Raw genomic sequence first — 5,000 nt, 5'->3', positions numbered from 1 at the left:
AACTTGCCGTTACGTCCAAGTTCGATAACTAGGAACGAAAATTCTGAGTGACCTCCCTTGATCGCCAAGGGACAGTACTCTCAGTCTCAACCTTTCACAGTGGAATCGAAATTAAAAAAAGTTTCTGTAACAGTTTTTAAAACGCCAGCAACTTCAAAGCCAGTGTGACTGCTGATACATGTATAAGATAACATGCTACACTTCAGCATATATCAGGACTAATACAGATCTTGTGACGCTGAGGCGAATGGCAAATGGAACTTTCAGCAGGAAGAAATTCAGGTAATGTTGAACTGTACTGTTGTAAATCATAGTTCACGATCCGTTGGCATTGTGATTGTTGACTTATTTTTCATACGAGTCACAAATATCAAAGCAATATCATGCATAACGATTGGAAAGGTGGATTTCTCTCTCTTTCTTTCCTGCCTTCTGTCTCTTTCTCAGTTTCAGTCTCTCTCTCTGTCTTTGTCTGTCTGTTACTCTCTCTCTCTCTCTCTCTCTCTCTCTCTCAATCTGAGACTTTCTCTCTCAATCTGATACTTTCCACACATGTGCACGCAGGGCACTTACTGTTCAATCTTACAGCTTCAGGTCAAATGCATAACTGTACAGTAAAGAAGAGATCTCAGGAGAGGCATGGGGAGTTATTTTCGAAAATGATCTATTCAAAGACACTTAAATTTTTAAAACAAGGTTTGATTGACAACTGCTCTCCCCCCCCCCCCCCCCCCCCCCCTTATTCCCACTCTCTATCTCTCTGTCTTCATTAACAAGTAAAGATTTGAGTGTGTTTAGGCTATTGTAATTAATGCAATTCACACATCAATGCTTTCAATTTTCATTGCAGGGTGGGAGGAATTACCATGAGGATGGAACAGAAAGCATTCACAGGGATGTAAACTACAAGGTACAACCCCGACATTCTGGCTGTTGAGGCCAAGTAAGTGTGTGTCACTGTGTGTGTGTGTGTGTGTGTTTGCAGGTAAAATCCTTGTTTAACGCTAAGATGAATGTTCCAGCAGTCATATTATTATATTTATAACAGAAAATCATATAATTTGAGAGAAGGCAGTATTATTGTCAGGCCTCAGCCTAGGGTCATTGATACATGCTGATATTATATGACGCATTGTTCTAATCCTTGGCTGGTTGGCCATCACATCATTTCGGGATGTAGGAGGTCTTCTGACAGAACAATTTGTTGTAGCTGGGACATCTTTACCTGTGCATATTTTTAGTCAAGGTCCAACTGACATTCTATTGTCTTAGTCTGGGGAAAATTTTGTTGGAAGGTGTTCTGTGTGAGTGTGTGGGTGGGGTGGGGGTGTGGGTGGACGGGTTGGTAGGGCTGTTAATGTTATCCGTGCCAGGCAGCATTGACATAGAGCATTTCATTCAAACACAGAATGATGCTATCAAAGTTAGCAAATTCACAGAAGTAAATTCAACAATATTGGCATAATGCAAAGACAATTTAAACCTTATTTACCTTCAGTTCTATGTTCAGCAAAGAACACCAACAAAGAAGACATACTGTAATTATAGTGTTTACACTGAAGTTCTGAAATAACACTGAATTCTTTGTTTTAATATTGTTGCATTCTTTGTCTTTGCAGGTGTCATAGCATGTGGAGCAGATCTTCAAAGTCGCCTATTGCAGACATGTCATCGTCTGCACTGGTTGTATCAACAACTTTTTCCATGGCTACTGCTGCAGATTTTACAAATATATCGTCTGCTGCAAATTCAACAACTTCTTTGTCTGTTGGTGCTGCAAACTTAACAACTTCTGTGTCTGCTTCTGTTTAAAATTCAACAATTCTTGTTGTCTGGAGCTGCTGCAAAGTGAATGACTTCTTTGTTTGCTGCTGCAGATTTAACAAGTATATCGTCTGCTGCAAATTCAACAACTTTTTTGTCTGCCGCTGCTCCTGCTGCAAACTTAACAACTTCTGTGTCTGCTCCTGCTTAAAACTCAACAATTCTTGTTGTCTGGAGCTGCTGCAAAGTGAATGACTTCTTTGTGTGCTGCTGCAAATTTAACAAATATATCGTCTGCTGTAAATTCAACAACTTCTTTGTCTGCTGCAGATACTACACATTCAACAACTTCTGTGTCTGCTCCTGCTTCAAATTCAACAATTCTTTTTATCTGCTGCTGCAAAGTGAGCGACTTCTTCCTCTGCTGGTGGTGTTGCAAATAACCTCATATTTCCTTGTCTCTTCTGGCATCAAGTCGGATGTATAATATATATCTGCAAAGACTTTTTTAAACCCAAAAGATGGAATAGAATTGGTAAATTTCTAGGTACAGAACCTAAAAGTGTGGTATATCCAAACTCACTTCTAGAAACTTTAAAACTGATTCAACTTTTGAAATTAATTTTGTATCATTGGTTTTTTTTTTACATTGTGGAAATATCAGGGAATGATGAATAAATGTTTAGAACATATTATCAAAACATGTTTCTACTGGGTTTATTTATTTGTCTTTTGTTTTGTTTTATGTTAGCATGTACGTACACTGTTTGGCTCAAAATATGAGACCTGGCCAGTACCATCCTTGCAATGAGACAGAGATAAAAAATCAAAAAAATCAACAGCCTGCATGCTCTCCGGATTAAGTAATACAACAAGATCATATATAGCGTTAGCTGCAAAGTTAACCGTTCTCACCAAAAACCTTTTTCAAAATTTGATTTGACTTTACATGTTGGTGTTTGCTTGTCTTTTTTTAACATGGTTTTAGCTACATATATAACACTACAACAACAGCAGACAGAAAAGACTATGGGAAATGCATCTTCAAATAAGAAAAAAATTTAAAAAGCAAAATAAAAAATTAAATAAAATTATTTTCCTTATGATTCGTTTGATTATGTTTTTTGGGGGGTTCTTTTTAATGTTTGCACTCAACGTGAAAAATACGTTCAAACAGCCATTGTATTATACTTTTATTTTGGTCAAATTGATATTAGCGGTAAACGTTAAATTAACGTTAATTTAACGTTATATTATGGTTTTATTTTGGTTGAATTAACGTTAAATGTTAACGTTAATTTAACGTTTATCTTGATGAGCAAAATAACCTAAATCTAACGTTATTTTAAGGTTAGCCATAAAACATGAAATAAACGTTAGCCATAAAACATAAAACTAACGTTAATTTAACGTTACATTATGGTAATTTTTTTTTATTATTTTTTTTTACAAATAAATTTTTTGAAACGTTTGTTTTTGATATAATATGTCAATTTTATTTTTTTAACATTTTTTTTTTTTAATTATTTTTTTTTCAAATTTTTTTTTTCAAATTTTTTTTGTCGTTGCTTGTTATTGTTAATGTCAATGTTACCACAACAAAAATAACATTTTTTTTTTTTTTTTTTTTTTTGCTTTTGCTTTGATTTTGAACGGTTATGTGTCAACGTTTATTTAACGTTTTTTTAACGTTTCAGTGCAAACCGTTTTTTTTGTGTTTTCGGGCAAACGTTAAATTAACGTTTGAAATTGGTTTGATTTTGAACAGTTATGTGCCAACGTTAATTTAACGTTATTTTAACGTTTCAATGCAAACCGTTTTATATTGGTTTTCAGGCAAACGTTAAATTAACGTTTAAAAATGGTTTGATATTGAACGGTTATGTGTAAACGTTTATTTAACGTTATTTTAACGTTTCAATGCAAACCGTTTTATATTGGTTTTCAGGCAAACGTTAAATTAACGTTTAAAAATGGTTTGATATTGAACGGTTATGTGTAAACGTTTATTTAACGTTATTTTAACGTTTCAATGCAAACCGTTTTATATTGGTTTTCAGGCAAACGTTAAATTAACGTTTAAAAAAGGTTTGCCATGAAAACGGTTTGCTTGCTAACGTTAATTTAACGTTAATTTAACGTTTGCTTTAGAACCGTTTTTCTGCTAACGTTAATTTAACGTTAATTTAACGTTTAATGCTAACCGTAAACCAAAATCTAACCATGCAAACGTTAAATTAACGTTAAATTAACGTTAGCATGCTATCAGGGAAGCCGCTGATGCATCAGAGAAAGACTTTTTTAAACTGATGAACAACAGTTGCTTTGGTAAGACAATGGAAAACCCACACAAGAGAAAGGATGTTAGACTTGTTACAAGAGAAAATGAGGCCATCAAGCTGACATCCAAACCACAGTATCAAGACTTTAAATACTTTCATGAACAGCTGTATGGTATCTTAATGAAAAAACTTGTAGTCAAGCTTGACAAACCAGTATTCATAGGCTTTACTGTGCTAGAGTTGTCAAAACTGTTGATGCTTGAGTTTTTGTATGATTATTTGAAACCAAGATATCCCAAATCGAGAGTACTTTACACAGACACAGATTCATTCTTACTTGACATTCCAGCGGATGACATTTACAAAGATCTAGAAGCTGAAAGTCCTGCAGTAAAAGGAAAAGATTCTTTTTATGACACTTGCGACTACCCTAAAGAATCACCATTGCACTCAAATGTTAACAAGAAGGTTATTGGAAAGATGAAAGATGAAATGAATGGGAAGATAATTAAGGAGTATGTTGGATTGCGTGCAAAGATGTACAGTGTTGCAAGTGAGAAAGGGGTGGTTAAAAAAGCAAAGGGTGTAAGCAAACAGGTTGTAAAGTCGAGCATATCGCATGATAACTACAAGGAAGCACTGTTTCAGAAGCGAGTGTTTCACCATGACAACCCTAAGATCAGTTCCGCGCTTCATCAGATCAACACAACTATTGTAAACAAGAAATCTTTAGATGCTAATGACACAAAGCGCGTTTATTCATCACCAGAATATTCTTATGCAATTGGCCACTGGAGAACAAACGCAAATAGTCTGAGTGTGTAATAAGAATTTTTGTCAATCGGGAAAACCCGCTATGACGGGGAAGTGTTTGTGAAAGGGGAGTAGGCTTTGTTGAGTTTCAAAGCAGCCACCAAGTACACTTGTCAAAGCTTGATTCAATAAACAAGTTTT

At 35.1% G+C, this 5,000-nt stretch overlaps 2 long non-coding RNA genes across 2 annotated transcripts in view; one reads left to right on the top strand and one right to left on the bottom strand.

The window, feature by feature from the left end:
* Window positions 1-84, bottom strand: part of LOC138954686 (uncharacterized) — a 6,857-nt gene extending 6,773 nt beyond the window's left edge. The window contains exon 1 of the long non-coding RNA XR_011451936.1: window positions 1-84. This exon is cut by the window's left edge and continues 155 nt beyond it. This is a non-coding gene — a long non-coding RNA (uncharacterized lncRNA).
* Window positions 85-142: 58 nt separating this feature from the next.
* LOC138954685 (uncharacterized) lies at window positions 143-3,771 on the top strand. The gene is made up of 3 exons (XR_011451935.1): window positions 143-282; window positions 851-943; window positions 1,620-3,771. It is a non-coding gene; the product is annotated as an uncharacterized lncRNA (long non-coding RNA).
* The last annotated feature ends 1,229 nt before the right edge of the window (window positions 3,772-5,000 follow it).

The sequence above is a fragment of the Littorina saxatilis genome, unplaced genomic scaffold (genome assembly GCF_037325665.1).
Source record: "Littorina saxatilis isolate snail1 unplaced genomic scaffold, US_GU_Lsax_2.0 scaffold_979, whole genome shotgun sequence".
Lineage (NCBI taxonomy): Eukaryota > Metazoa > Mollusca > Gastropoda > Littorinimorpha > Littorinidae > Littorina > Littorina saxatilis.
Note: the sequence above shows the minus strand (reverse complement) of the source record. Positions and strands in the feature narration are given on the sequence as shown.